The sequence below is a fragment of the Microplitis demolitor genome, chromosome 9, assembly GCF_026212275.2.
Source record: "Microplitis demolitor isolate Queensland-Clemson2020A chromosome 9, iyMicDemo2.1a, whole genome shotgun sequence".
Taxonomy (NCBI): Eukaryota; Metazoa; Arthropoda; class Insecta; order Hymenoptera; family Braconidae; genus Microplitis; species Microplitis demolitor.
Window position 1 is genome coordinate 15,452,344 of NC_068553.1, and position 17,557 is coordinate 15,469,900.

A 17,557-nucleotide genomic window follows, 5' to 3' on the forward strand; every position below is an offset into this window, starting at 1 on the left:
ACCTTTTTTTTGGCGCAATAAAAATAAAATATAATTATTTTTAAAACCTATTAAAATAAAATGACATGAAAATTACGTAATCACTGTCTCAATAAAATAATTTGAAACATATTCCTTACCTTATTAATCATCGAACTATAAAAAGTTCCCGACTTTTAGCCTTTATCTCTAAACTAAAACTTAAAATTTAATGACAACATATATATTCTTGGAGAAATGTTTAAAAATGTCATCTCCAGCTATACAAAGTTAGTCGCCGTTAAAATCAACTCTTACCCCATTTACTTCCATATGAGTCACGCTCACACACACGCTAACATATCACCCTGCGTTAAAAAGTTTTCCAGCTCTCTAAAGTCCTAGATAACACGACCCTGAAGACCTAAAGACCTCCTGGCACGTTCTAACCACTCAGAACTAGCTTTTATTGCTTTTTTTTTAAACTCAAGAGATATTTTATCTCCAAACGTTATCCTTCTGTCTTTCAAAATAATGCCATCTTAATCTTCAGATAAAAAAAATCCCTTATGTTTTTTTTATACAAGTATAATAAAGAAATATTGTAATAAATAATAGGTATATATATTTGATAAAATTAATTATTAGCATTTAATGGAAATAGAGCAAAATAAATAATGAGTAATGAGGTTCAGAATAGAAATAAATAGAGATAGGCATTAAGGTTTACTGTTAAAATAAATGAAGACATAGTACATCGGGATGAAGGATCTTGAAGACTAGGGTTTAGATCTGGGTATAACCGGTTTTAGATTTTCTGATTTACGGTTTATACATATATATATATATATATATATATATATATATATGTGTGTATAGGGATAGGAAGATAAATATGTCCTATAAATATATAGAGGTGAAATCCATGTGCTTCCAATACCGGAAATTAAGTTCCTAATGCTGTTATGATCCTTAATCATGGGTCCGAGCACGTATACGAGAAATTAGGATGTGTGTCTATGTGTGTATTTAGATGGATGGATGGATGGATGGATCGATGGGTGGACTACTGACTAATAAATGATTTGAGAGTTTACTCATTACCGTTTGATATCCTCATGATATGAGTTTAAAATTTAATTGAACGTAACCAAGGGCATTTAAAATTTTTAATTAATTGAGGAAATTAGGGTGTTGTAGATACAAGAATATTGTATGAACAAAGGGTCAGTTTTGGGTTATTTCATTTAGAAAATTTAGGGAGCTTTGATAATATTATCGTTGGAAAACAGAATTTTTTTAAAACGATGATAAAAATTGTTTAAGCTATAGTTGAAAATTGAGAAATTTTTTTTAGTCAGACATTCGCATAAAATTATAGAATGTTATAATTGAAAATTTTATGTTTAGTAGTTTGGTTTTAGATACCCGGAAAGAAAAGTTCATGTTTGGTCATATATACTTAGATATGATCATATATGAGCATACATATAAGGTCATATATAATCATATGTGAAAATTGAGCATGTCTGATCATATATGATTATACATGACCATATATGATCTTATATGATTTGTGTATAAGTTAGAAAAAATGATTTTTCCTTTATATATGCTTATATATAAAAATATATATGAATCATATATGATCTTATATGGTCATATATGATCTTATATCGTCATATATGATCTTATATGGTCAGATATGAACGTTTTTTCCAGGTATTTGGAGAAATATGGAACATGAATGTTTTCTTATTCGAAATTGAGGAAAAAAATTTCGGCTTTCAAACTAAAAATTCTATTAACAAAAAAACGATACTTTTTTTTTTTTTTTAAAAAGTAATAAAATAGTCTAGTGAATTTTTCTTTATAGAGTACCCTAAAGTTTAAAATAATTAAAAACACGCCATAGCTTAATTTTACATTCCACCAAATAAATTAAAATAAAAACTTGAACTAAATGTTATTTATTAGTAACAAATAATGAATATTAATAATCTACGGAAAGGTTGTACTTGATAATAATTAAGCAAGTAAACTTGTCAGTAAGATTACAGTTTTAAACAAACTTGAAACTACTCACTCATTGCTATTATATATAATAACTCGGTGTACTAATAGCGCAAGTTCCCGAAACATCGGATGGAAATCAACAATTCACCGAGATCGCATACAAAGTAAACCAACCGTGTATGCTTTTAAAGTTAACCGTTTTACCTTCCATATCACTAAAAATTGTTTAAACTTTTAACAAAAATTGAAAATAATAGCACACGAAAAAAAAGTAAGCAAAATTTCCCATTTTAAATTTAATATTTTTTTTAAAAGTCCCGCCTTTTTATTTTAGATGTCGCTCATTTTTTTCAAACCTATACTAGTGCTGCTGCCAGTAATTGATGGAGAGAAATAATGAAAAAAATAATAACAACAGTAAAAATAAAAATGGCAGCTGAATTTTTCGTGAGTTATTAGTTTTACGTTTTTAATTAATTACAATTAAACGAAAAGAATTTAGATAGTGATTTTCAATAGGGTTCTTGTGATAAAAAATAACAAACTAATAAACAAAAATTTGAGCTGATTAATTGTGTCTATTGAAAGTTATCGTCTTTACAAAATTTCATACATATAACAATTAATCTCACTTCACTTGTTTTTTTTGAATTAAAATAATTTATTTTAAACTAATGAAATGACGAATCGACTTAATATTAGGTTCAAATTGTTCCTTAATAAATTCTCTATATGCTAGTATACAGTTTAACCTATTTTAGTGTAGTTAAAAAAGTTTAGAAATATTTTTATGTGAGTAAAATAGTCGGAATAAAAACCGTTCATAAAGCACCCTTAAGGCTTTCACGCTTGAGGTATACGATAAATTACTATGTGGAAAGTACACTGAACCCACTAATAGGGTCTGATAGTTTTTACTTTTGTTATAAATAAAAGTCACAATTCCACGAGTAAAAAGTGTTATCAAGTTCATAAATCATAAATTAAAAATTACTGTTTTTGGATTTTGGACTTATGCACTGAGAAAAAACAATCTACTGCGAACTAGAGGTGGGTAGTTCCGGGAACATTCCGGATTGAACCTAGAACGTTTCCGGAGCGAAAAGGAACTAGTTCCTGAAATCATACCCGTGGAACTATTTAATGTTTTTAATTCTTATGAAGGTTCAGTATTTAGAACGTATACATACAAAATATTTCAGTATACACAACATCATGCTAAGCGACCTACGTGTTTAAGACGCATTCACGGCGAACTATATTATTTTATACTAAATAGAGAATGAATTATGATTATTATTCAACTCAAAATTCCATAAAAAATCACCAATCAAAAATTATTCTGCTGTTTGACTGCTTGTTGGTAATGATGACAGTGGCGCGAAAAAGAGAACTAGTGAGCATACTAAAGTGAATTTTGAGGAACGACCGGATACGTATCCGACAAAAGACATAGTTCATGGAACTATACATGTCCGGAACTACCCACCTCTACTGGGAACTACATTTAGCTTTCTTATCAAAATCGTCGTTGGCTAACGACTGAATTTTGAGTGAAAGATGTTCAAGTGAATGAATAGTTCGCATCACATATTTTTTTTCTTTATGTGGAACAGTTCTACTTATTACAAAAATAACAAATTATTAGATCCCTTCAGTGATTTCAGTTTACTTTCCTCACAGTAATTATGACTAAATTTTGAGGAACAGAATCTATTAATAAATTAAATTAATTTATGTTTCTATTCTTTTTACTGAAAAATAATATAATCTGAAAAAAATTTACAGAGTGAACGTGGATAAATCCAGAGTAAATTCGAATGTAAATATGAAGTGCTATTTAATTCCCTCAGAGTGAAATTCACTCCAGAGGAAAATGTATTCTTTCAATTAAACTACTGACAAAAATGCGTGTTTACTCCCGATTTTTTAGTGTATAAAACTAACCTTAAATAAATGTAGTCAATATAGCGGTTGTTTTAGGCTCGATGAAATTAAAGTATCGTCCTACGGCTTAAATTTATATTTACACTGAGACAAAATTGTCAGTTATTAATCGCAAATTGGATTTCTTCACCACAAATAATAACGGTATTTTTATCAACTGTTATATTTAGTTGAGTAAAATATATTTATTTGTCGTAAATAAATATTTAAAGAATAATCGGTTTATTTGCGACAAATATTTCGTTTTTCAGTGTAGTAAAAAAAATATTTTTCTTTTAAACTGTTGCCGCATAAATTTTCGATGAATTTATAAAACCCATGGGTTTTATTGTCCTTAAAATATATATATATATTTTTTATTTTTGTTTTTTTGTTTATCTAATCCCGGATGGTAGTGTGTAGGTGTATTTGGGTAGGTATATAAATTCATGAATTTATTCTGTTGGAAAAGCCAAAGAGTACGCGGGTAAAATGATAAACGGATGAGTAAGCTACTATAGAAGCCGTGTTGAGATAGATGTATCTATGTAACGTACATAATGGGATTGAAGAAGATGAAGTCTGTTGAAGATGCAGTAGGAGCAGTTGGTATATATTCAAAAGATAGATCGATGCTGCAGCTAAGGGCACTAGACGGAAAACTCGAAGATCTCGCTCGAATTAACTTCAAGGAAGTTGATCGGAGAAAATTGAATCCTATGACCCGTTGAAGTTTAAATTCGTTATCTTTACAAAATTGTTTTTTGTACCTATTCTTGTTTCACTTATCATCTTTACTTATTGATACTGATTTTTCAAATATTCTTCATTTAGTTTTGTGAAAATAAATTTTTTTACGTCTAACATTGTCTAATATTGCGTGTCAAGGGATGAAACAACACGATTTTAGACGCGCGCAGGTTGGCCGTCGAGCCGAAGGCGTAGGCTGACATTAACCGAAGTCATTATATAAAATGGTATACTACACTAATAGGGAAGAAAGTAGGGTATTCCAACCCGTACGTGTAATTTCCAACCCGAGTCTTTGGCTCGGGTAGCAAACACGTGGATTGTGACGTCCTACCTTCCTTCATGGTGTGTATACTATTTTTTACCAGATCTGCACCTACAAGTTTAAATTTTTGTCGGTGTTTTAGGGAAAAATGTCACATGCGTTAATTTTTATTATTTATTTTCTCATATGAAGAGATATGGCTTTTTTTGATAAACAGAGCAGAAATCTAAACTTGTGGTGCACACGGAAAAAAGAGCAGTCGAAAAACTGAACATATCTGTATTTATTACAGTTTCGTATAGTAGTAAAGCGCTGCGACTCTGAAACTGGAAAAATTACATTTTTATCCAGACATAAAAAATATTACAGTTTCAAACTCGATATTGTCCAGCTCTCTATAGTAAACACATTTTATAATTTTAAATTTTATTCTAAAATTAGTTAAAATTACAGTTTTAATAGTTAATATTACTATTCTGTATAGTAGTGTGATTCTTAAGGTATAAAATTTAAAAATTACAGTGTGAGCTGTGATTTTTCTCAGATTATTCATCATTCTCGAAAATTGATAACTCACAGTGTAATTTTTAGGTTATCAATAAATAAGAGGTATTATTTCAGAAAGCAAAAAATACATAACCAATAAATGTTAATTTTTACAGTTTTACCTGTCAACTATTAATTTTTAAATAAAGCAACAATTCAAAATAAAAAGTAAATAATGCTTTAAAGATTTATTTCACTACACTGTGAAAAATTCCCATTAAATTTTACTATGGGTGCATTGTAACCCCAGACCATAAGAAAACTGGTACAAAATTTACAAGTGACCCATAGTAAACGGATGCGCATAGGTCCCAATCGTGTCGTCTGCGCATACCGTTTACTATGGGACACTTGTAAATTTTGTACCAGTTTTCTTATAATCTGGGGTTACAATGCACCCATAGTAAAATTTGTTGGAAATTTTTCACAGTGTAAAATTACATTTAAAATTGTAAAATTTGCTGCTGAAAATTGTTTTAATTTTATTACGATAACAAATTTCTAAAATTACAGTTTAAGCTTTAATGTTTAAAGATTTTTGCCCTGAAGACCTGTTTTCACTGTAGAAACTGTAATTTTTCAACTGCTCTTTTTTTTGTACAGTGCCGTGAAAAATTTATTTTTAAAGCTCGAAATTTATTCATTAAAGAGATATTAAGTGTTACAATGGTACTGATTTTAAAGTAATAAACAAAAAATAAAAATATTTTGAATTTCAAATGCACTTCTAGAAGGAAAATATATTTTTAAAGGTTTAAGGATTTTCGGTAAAGAAAAATATAAAGACCAACTAGTGATTTGCATGGTAGTTTTTCTCAAAATAAAATTTTTCTCGCAATAGAATTGTCCCTTTGGGGATACTAGAGTAGCCAAATAGTCACTGTTCGAAATATTTCTGATTTTACGATACGTCATCACAAAAAATGATCGTAATTTTGTGACATAAAGTGATATGTCGAATTTTAAAATCAAGCAATGCAGTAAACTGACGTTACTTTGTCTTATATATATTATGTATTTGAAAATTATTTTTTATGTTTATTAGTTTTTAATCGGCAATTGCTGTGCTAAGCACAGAAGTAACTTACTATATTATTTCTGCATAATTTACCACTTCTGTGCTTAGAATGGCAGGATAATGACAAAACGAAAACCAATATCTTATAAAAATATACAAACTAGTGGTTTACTTTAAATAAAAATAAATATCAGAATTACTTTTCTGTCTAGTGATAGAAATTTCTCTACAAATAATAATATTCCTTATTTACTGTTGAGTTTATAAAAGCTTACGATGATTTATTATAAGCAAGCTTTAATTTGTATGTCACTCTATGAATTTTTTATGAAACTGGATTTAAATTTGCGAATAACATTACAAAGTTCAATAATTTAATGACAAGTATTGTAAATTTAAAAAACAGTAATAATTTTTTTTTATCACACAATGGGGTCGTAAATTTTATTTCAGACTAAAGTAATAAATTTTTTTTCTCGCACTTTGTCATAAAATTTTTATAGAAAATTTAGAAAGTAAAAGTGACTAATGTCAAAGTATAATCTTTTACTTTAAAACACTTTTCTAAAAATAAATTAATTTTTGTTTAAAAAAAAATTTTCGAAACAATTAAAATTTCTAGGCATGACAAAAAAAAAATTTAATTACTAATTTAAAGAATTATTTTTTAATTAACAATAAATTTATTTTTTTTAAATCTTGTATCTAAAATTAATTTTTAACCAAAAATAAAATTTTTATATTAAAAAAAAATTTGAAAAGTTAAAATACATAATAAAATTACCTCGTATCTACCATTGATAAATTATGAAGATGAAGTAAAAAAATTTTTTATTAATTTGATGTAAACTCAAATCCTCCATCATGATGAATATTTTAAAAACTTCACAATATTTAAATAATAATAACAAATAAATATAATTTGTTTAATGAATTACTTTAGTTGTAATTCGTAATACGTCCATTGGTTATTCAACGAAGAGGTAATACATTTGGGAGTATGGTCATGCCGAGCAAATCTCCGATGAATACTCGATCCCGTTTGTTATCAAACCACAGCGATCTCATTTGCACGGATGTTTGTTAGCAGATCAAATACGATGATGATTGACTACAAACAACATTAAGCGGGTTAATGTCTTTCGGTGGCTCATAATTCAACTATTATCTCCCCAGGTTTATTTTTATCATTTTTACCCAATTTCTCTCCATTATATTTTATTTCATTCAATTCAATATTATTACAAATTAAATTTTAAATCGATAACGTCGTTTACACGAGAATTTATTCGCTGATTTTATTATGTCACTAACTGTGAAAACAATCAAACAAATATTTTTATTCACTTTGCACTTTTAAATTTCTTTATTTTTTTATTAATTAATAAAATTAATTTCATTTCTCAAATTTAAACTGTCGTGAAATTTAAAATATCAGTAATTTTTAAAATAAATAATTTTTTAATAAAATTTTAATTATTCAATATTCATAAATTTTTTACCTCATGAATTTTTTAAAAAATTTATTTTAGAAAATTTCATACCATCGACAAAATTCCACAAACGAAATTTGTCAATAAAAAAAATTTTTTTTTTAAATGAAAAAAATTTTTTTTTAAATGAAAAAAATTTTTTTTTAAATGAAAAAAATTTTTAAAATTTCAAAAAAGTTCGTTCCTACTATCGTACGATAAATAAGATAACAAAACGTCCGCGAGATGTGATAGCGGCTCGCGCACTATCGGAACTGGACCACAGTTAGAATAAAGCTCGAGGGAAAGCTGTCGTATATATACATATATATATGACAACAGAAAGCGACGCAAACGCTGGTGCGCTCTATTATACTTGTATCCTTTTCTTCGCCCTTGTACTGAGCCACTAAAATACGAGTGCAAGTGAACTGAAATATTTAAATATATGTTATGTACAACATGCTAAATGAAATAGAACATATTCTAAACTATACTAGAGTATATATAAATATATATACATTCATACATGTACATAGATTTAGTATTCAGCGTATAGTTACATAGTAACACATTGTGTTGTAGAAAAGCCATAAAGACACGTATGCAAAACTTCTCAACAGTTCTCTCAGTACCTCCCACTTAAACTCCCATCTACCCCACAGTTATCATCAATTTTAAGGTAACTGTTTGAAACTCTCCAGCAGTATCAGCAGGACTTCATTCAATGCATTTAAATTGCACTATTGCCGACTAGTATTTTCCAATCTGATTATAATTATCTATTTTTTAAAGTTATACATTGTTTTGTGCATTTAATTATCTTAAAAAATTTGGACAGAGGTTAACCCTGCGGGCCAACCCCAAAACTTTTAGTTTCAAACTTGCAAGCTCGAAAACATTATTGTGAATGCATTTTTTTTGAGCTTTCTAAACTTAAAAAAAGTTATGCATTAACAGATTTTTTTTCGTATTTTTTAATTATTCTAAAGTATACTCGATCGAATAATCTGAAATTCATAGAAACATTGATGGACAAGTTCTTTTTATTGCCTCAAGAACCATTCAAATCGGTTAGTTAATTAAAAAGTTATAGAGAGTTCACATTCACGATGAAATTTTGTGTATTTGGGTTAAAAAATTAGTTTCCTATTGTAAAAAATAACGGTCATACTTGAAATTTTATTGTTTATAGTCTACGTGAGCAAACCATTCCATGCAAAAACAAAAATTTATGAAAATTTTCTGTATTAAGAACTCTTATACCTGAGATATTAATTTTGAGTTAAACTTTTTAGAAAAACTTGTTACTAAACACTAGTCGGTTCATTACTTTTTGTAAGCTGCACTTTTTTGGAACACGCCCGTGTTGAAAATTTTGTTCAAAAAACGCTTATCGCGGCAAACTTTTCCAAACTGATGACAATTTAGAACTTTAGAATTTTTCCTTTAAATAGAATCCCTCAGTAATCTAAGTGACGTTACTCCCACAGTTTTTCATCAAGTGTGAATTTTTTTTGCCTCTTATTTATCATCAGTTGAACATTCTGAGACTATATAAGATCGTGCAAATCATCGAGTTTTGTTAACAGACTAACAGACCCTTGTCAACGGCCCTGTCGTGTCTATAGACCTCAAATTGAGTTCATAGAAGTATTGATGAATTTTCGATACTGTGAGAAAACAATTTGTGACTCTTCCAACTCGAAAAAAAATTTGTTTTACAAATAATTTAAATTCTTTTAGTTGTCAGTAAATAGTATTTATGTATACAATAATTGCCAAGTTTTAAATAAATTTTTTATCAACACGTTTATAAGAAGAAACTAAGTGAAAATTTTTCGCGTGTCTAATAAATCGATTAGATTACTTTTCTCATATATACATATATTCTCATAAAATAAAACTTGTCCGATATCGAGAAATTTGAAAGGCGTGATATCGCGTGACTCAATAAGCTCAGATAGTGTAAAAAGAAAATAAAAATAAAAAATTTTTAAATTGAAAAATAAACAAAGTGCGATTAGATAACACTAAAATATTTAAAAATTAAAAACTATTAATTTTTCTCAAAAAAGTACAGAATAGTTATACTCAAAAAAAGAACTACATACACATAGAAAAAATTATACCCAGAAAGGAATCGCTTGGACCAGTTTCAATTTTTTGTATTTCAAGGTTCGATCCGAGCCTAATTTTTGTATACCCTAAAGTTTAGCCCAAATCTAATTTTTAGGTTTTTTAAGGCTCAGTCCAGATCTGAATCTTACGTTTCTGAAGCCTCGACTCATGCCTGGTTCTTTTGTTTTCCGAGGCTCGGAACATGGCCATCATCCAATGGTTGAATCTAGGATCGCGCCTGACGAACCTGAAGACTTGACAGCATTGATGGTCTCGGTTCAACTCCCAGTTAGAACTATCCATATTTTTCTCAACTTATTTATAGACTTTTCATTGATAAAGTTCCGTCCTTATCATGCCCAATCATCTGCTATCCTAATTCTCCTTTTCCATAATACAAAAGTGTGGAACGCACCACATATGTGTGTGTGAAATGAACACATACTTTTCTGCTTAACAGCATTATTTAATTAATTGGCATTCATATTTTATATAAATTTTTCGTCTAATAGACGAGTTAAAAGTCAAGCACATCCTCAAACACTTCGCAAAACTTCCTTATTCTTGAATCATTTAAATTGAAAAATAATTTTATGGGGCTCATTTTGCCCCTTATGCCCTAATTATGGTAAAGGTTTCAATATCGTATGATTACCATACTCATGGGTATAATTACCATAGTTAAATAGTAACAAATCCAGTTGAACCATAAGAAAAATGAAAAAAGTTACATAACATCAGTTATTTAATTTTAGTCTTGTACCTTGTGCAGAGGGATTTAACTATAAGTTGTAACTTTAGTGGAAACCTCAGCTGTAGCTTATAACTTTCAGTAGAATTAATGTTTTCAATATAACACAATTTATATATTAATATATAAGGAGCATAAAATACATAAAATATCTACCGTCTTAGCGGCTCTGCTTTCATACTATCGAAATTCTCACGTCTGTTTTCCGTCTAACACTGATTTAATTATTCAGTCCGTCCTCTTAGCGCATCTTCACCTTCACTGCGACCGCTTAATTCTGTTAAGACCAAATGTGTCCAAGAGATCTGTATACAGCTTCTAACGTTGAATTTAATCGAGTATTTTAACACTTAAATACTAAAAGCTTAGACGACTTTAACTCTGTACTCATTAAGAAAAGAAAAATTATTACATGTGACAATTAAATCCAAGTGTCCGTAGTAATTATTGAATTCATTTTTTTTAACTCCCTCTTATAAAATTAGAAATTTAAAAAGAAGAAAGAAAAATATTGGTTTTGGTGAAATTTTTGAAAACCGAATTTTTATCAGACAGATTTTTTGTGAGAATTTGAGCCCAATCGGTACAGTAAGTTTTAAGTTATTCCAAAAATAAAATTTTTTGATGTTAATATACTTAATGGATTGATTTCAAGATCTAATCAGCTCTAAAACTTCATAAACCGGGTCAAATACCGTCTTAACCATCAAAATCAGATCATTTCTTTCAGAGATACTGTTGTTGGAAAAATTCCAAAATAGTGTCTTCTTCCAATAAATTGGATGAAAAATGGACGATGAAAAATTTGAAAACTAATACCAGCTCTTTGTTTTCATAGTGTTTGATGATCGCCACATAAATTATTGCAATGGGTTAGTTTTAACAGTATCATCGTAAAATTTTTTGAAAAATCACTGTTTATGACTTTTTCTAGATGTTTAATATATTAGTACACTGGTGAAATTCATAGTTCATGTAACTCCATGTTGAACATTTCTATTAATTTCTGTCCAAGAACATTGAATTTATCAAGGATAATCCTGAGCAAAACTTTGAAAAACGATCATTGATTATTTTCAGTTTCTTGAATTCTCGGAGATTAATACGAAACATGATTGTTTTTCAGTTCAAAAATACCAATGTGTTTAAAAATATTGTCAAGCTCAAAGAGCTCGAACTCTTATTAACAATAATGAAAACAGCAAGAAATTATGAGACTTGCCCGCAGGATTAACCGGTATCAAATTTTTTTGAAAATTTTCAATTTTCATAGCGGAAGTTAAAAAAGCAGCATGAGGGCTATTAAGTTTCAGATTATCAGCTTTCTATTAAATAGTCAATGACACTCAACTTTTTAACAACAGAATATTAATTGCAAGTAATTCAAATAAAATTAACAATAGCTGTTCTTTTTGGGCGTACCTCAAAGGAAAATAAGGAAGCTTTATTATATTTCGGCACGTAAAATCACGTCAGCTGGAATTCAAGGAGAAAAGTTTTCTTCATCGTTTCCTTCTACCTTAGCCTCTTTGTCTTCTTTGTCCTTAAAAAAAAAAAAAAAAAAAAAAAAACAATTTAAAATAAAATTTTATTTCGTCGTATTTTCAATATATTGAAAACTATTCTGAAACTTTTTTAACTCGGTCCAATGAAAGATCCACTTCCACTTATTACTTCATTTGACTATAAAATAGAACCAGTAATTTATTCTACTCTAAATGTTATTTTACATTTTTTATAATTGGTATTTTTTTTTCTATTCAGCTTTCAAGTATTTCGGTAAAAATATAATCGGGTATTTTTAAAATAGACAAAGAATAAAATTGAGAATACGAAATCAACTTGTAAATGAGAAATGTAATGCTGGAGTTCTACGATACTGAGTATTACGTACATGTATGTCTGGGTCTGTATGGAAGATTCAGCATAAAGTGACAGAGATACGTTAATTTGCAATGCAAATAATTCTTGCTCTATCGTCGAGTGAAGTACAAGAGCTTAAAATAAACAACAATGATAAAGATAGAGAGATAAAAGTTTGTAAGCTTTTATGTTATGGGTGAGAGTGAATAAGCTTTAGACACCAATGTTGTACACGACCAAAAGTATACCCGAGACTATTCTATGCATTAATATTACAATGAAATACGCGATGCATTGCTGTTGTATAATTTGATTGTGATGTCGCTGCAATATTCTCAAATTTTCGATTGTTAATTATTTATTTTGTTTGCATTTCTCGGTTTTATTGTCATTTTAATTACGATTTGTTTTGCTGGTTGACTTAATTAATGTAGCAACTGTTTTAATTTAAATATAAATAATAATAATATTAATTATTATTTTTGTTTAATTAATTTATAGATTAATAAAGACAATACTTTTTTGAGAATATTTCTTAATGACAAATAAATATATTTGGTACAACTAAATATGACAGTTGATTGAAATAATTTTTAATTTGACTGAAATACATCATTTATTTGAGGTGAGTAATTGATATATTTGGGGTAAAAATATTAAATTTATGTAACTACACGGAGAGAAAATTATGGTAACTGTTCCTAGAACGTTTTTGAAATATTATCCCATACCGTTATGGTAATGATTACTCGGGATTATGGGATATAGACCCATACTTTCTGGGAAAAGTTTCCATAAGTATGGGAACAATTCCTATCATTATGGTAACAGTTTCCATATCGCATGTGAAAGAATCATGGTAATCATTATCATACTCATAGGAATAGTTCCCACAAGCAAATAGTAACTAATTCTATAACCACATTGTAATGGTTTCTAAGTGTATATGGGAATAAGCCCTATATATTATGGTAACTATTCCTATAATATTATTGTAAACATAACCATCATATTATTGTAATGGTTACCATAAGATTATGATAATCATTCCCATAATGTATGGAAATTATTACCATGATATTATAGTAATCGTTACCATAATATAATGGTAACGATTACCATAATATTATGGGAATAGTTACCATAATATTATGGTAACCATTATCATAGTTACATGGTAACGATTACCATGATTCCATAGGAACTATTCCGATACCATATGGGAATTATACCCATGATTATAGGAATGATTACCATAATATATATGGGTGCCGTTCCTATAATTAACATTTGAAAAAAACCGGTTACCATGCAATATGGGAACCATTCCCATAATATATTGTAACTGTTACCATAATTTTCTCTCCGTGTAGTACTTGTGGTCGAGTAGATAACACTCTTGTCTCCGAACGCAAGTACTGGCCAGGCTCAGGTTCAAATCCCACAGAGTGCAAATGAATTATTTTTCACAAGTTGATATAATGCATTGATCTGTGGGATTCGTTCCATATAGCCGCCAGACTGCCACCTGTCTGCAGTCTTCCCCACTAAAAAGCACTCCGTGTTTGCAAAGAAGTATGGAAAAAGAAATGGAAATAGACAGCTAATAATGAGATACATGGAATAGAAAAGGAAAAAGATGGCCAAGAACAGTCCTATAAAGTTTAGAGTAGTTTGTTAGAAATATATGAAAAATATTTACTCAAAAAAAATAGGGACTTAAAAATTGCTTGCAACGTAATCTAAAGACTATGTAATGTAAATGTGTAAAGAATAAAAACTGTAGAAAACGGAAGTTATATAGTTAAAATTGCAACAATTAAATTTCTATTAAATTGGTGACGAATAAATACTTGAATATATTATATCTTTCTCACAATCAAATATTTATTTGGTCATATACAAATATACGATATCTTTGGCTCAAATAAATATTTTCTTCAGTGTAGAAGATAAATGGACATGATTGATATTCAAGAAAAAAACTTTTAATTTTCCAAAATTTTTGTCTTATTACCCGTGTAAAAAAAATTGTTACAAAAGAATAATCAAAAAATTTCCGCATGTGGAACTTCTAAACATAAGACAGAATAGAACTTCGAATGGAACTTTTTTTGGAACGTTAGTAATTTTGATGATAAAAAAAAAAATTTTATGAGCAAATTTAAAGTCAAAAAGGACGTTTTTGGAAATTTTTTAGAATTTTTTATGGTCGTTTTTTTTATTTCTATAAAAAATTCAAAAGTAGTGATTTTTGAACTATATTGGCATGTTTCTAAAATGTCTTATTCTACAAAAGATGCAAAAGTAGTGCTTTTGGAGTATTTTTGAAACGTCTTTTTTAGTCTATAAAAAAGTTAAAAGTGGTGATTTTGAAATGTCATAAAAAATTCCAAGAACGTCCTTTTTTGACTCAAATTTTCTCATAAACTTTTTTTTTTTACCATCCACATGCGGAACTTTTTTGGAATTTTTTTGGAACGAATTTATTTTACACGGATAGAAAATACCTTATAATCTCTATAGTTTGGCCCATTTTACCTCAGAGTCAGCCTTTTCTATTATCAATGAAATAATTCAGATAAAAAAAAAAATGAATTTTTTTACTGAATATTTTCAATTTGCTTGTCCGACTGCTTAACTTGCCCCATCTTCACTTTACCCCAGTTTCTCATGAATTCACTTCATATTATAAAATGCCATCAATAATAAGTGAAAAATACTTATTGAATTTTTATTTACTTATTATTAAAAGAAATCAATTAAAAATCCGTGATCAATATTTTTAATTACATAAAAAAGCAATTATTTTTATTGTTTATATTTAAACAAAAGTACTTTTAAAAAATTGATAAAAAAGAATAGCCATGGTTCATATCCGACGAAACGACGCGCGACCTACTAATTACTTAGCCGCGGGCAATCATGCGGGATTGTGTTCACAAACCGTGCCCTATGTACGAACCTTGCCAACAAATATTTGTACCCTGGATTTCGTCCATCTGCTCATTTTGCTCTATACTTTATAAAAAGCACTGAAGACCAAGTGAGCTCGACAAAAAAGTAACCAAAAAAAATATAAAATCTTTATTAAATAAACTACCCCTTTAATCTCATTTTTATTTTTCATCTTCAAATGCTACACAACAATTTGAAAATATAATATAATTATTCAATAATTTAATAATTAATCAAATAATATTTTAACTTTAGTGTTCCCGCCCTGATTGAAAGAAACATTCAAAACGATTCCAAACAATTTAAATTGATTCAATTTTATGACTACATAGATACATTTATCATTGATCGAATCGTTTAGACAGAATGAAAATCTTCTTTGATGTTATCATCATTTCTTCAATATTGATAATATATATTGATAACACGTCAAAATTTATATACATAATTATATATGTTTAAGTCGCTTCGAGTATCACATCAACGATCGAATTGGTCAATCCGTTCAAAAATTATAAAATATTTCCGTACCTACACACATACATACACATGGATTTTTTTTTTGAAAATTTCCAATTTTACTAGCAGGAGTTAAAAAAATTGAAATCACTGAAAAAGGAAAGAACTCGAACTTATTATTAAAAGTATGAAGACAGAGCTTGGAAAGAATTTTTGATAAGATGACATGTTAAAAACTGAATCAAAATCGGGTAACAACTCATTGATTTTAAATTTGAAAAATTTTTGTCAATGATAATTTTAATGAAGTTCAAAACTAATCGGACTGTTAAGTTATTGTAAAATATAATAACGAGTATAAAAAAATTATTTTTCGAATTTTATTTTTGAATAACCTCAAAATTAATTTGACTTAATTTCAAACTTTAATGGACTTTGAAACTTTGATCCAATTTCGGTAAAGCCGCAAATTCTATTAGCGTAGAATCGGTCTTTTTGGAAAATTTATATAATTTTTATTGGCATCCGAAAAATTGGACTTAAGTCAAAACTTGTAATTTTTCTTTAAATTTTACATTTTAATAACAGCTAGTTAGAAAAACAATCAAATTGTTTTTCAACCCAAGACAAAACTAAAAATTTGTAAAAAAATCCAACAATAAACCTTTTAAGAAAAAATTTTCATCATTTTTTCCCAGACAACGAATCAAGTGTAAAAATCGCAGAAGCAGTCAGTAGTGCTAGTAAAAAGTAAAAACAAAAAAAAGTATAAAAAAGTGAACCACACAACAGGCTTAAGAGAATGAGAACGCGAACACTTGAGTTATAGCTGACGCGACTTTACGTGCAAGTATAATGGTCCTTGTACTACCCCACCGTTTCATAGTCTATTCTTCGTCTTCGAAACAAGCTCACCTACACCATCCCTCTCGCTTTCCTCATTTCTCCTTCTCCAGCCCACATCAAAACTGAGACACAGATCTGAGCTTATGCCTCGAGAAAAAATATAAAATCTTATCAGTCATATCTCTGTTTATATCACCGACTGAAAAATTGTTTTTTGTTCCCGTTTTTATTTTTATTTTTCTTCTTGTTTTTGTTTTATCAACCAACACACAATCGACATCTCAACTTTATACTTTATTCACAATTTTCACTCTACCGTCGACATCTTCGTCTTATCTCGAACGTTATTATAAAAATAACAAATCGCAGTATACATTTATTTTTTTTTTTACATCCTGTCACTTAAATTTCTATTCACATTCGTCAAATAGATAAATAATACGCTTTTAACTCGAGAAATTGTATTCATTTTTTTTTTTTTTTATTTCAAAAACATCTACTTTTAAAAAATTCACAATTTTATGTCAGTATATTTAATTAATGATAATATTTAAATGAACTAATTAATTATATTTTTACTTTAACACGTTTTATCAAAAAAATATTTA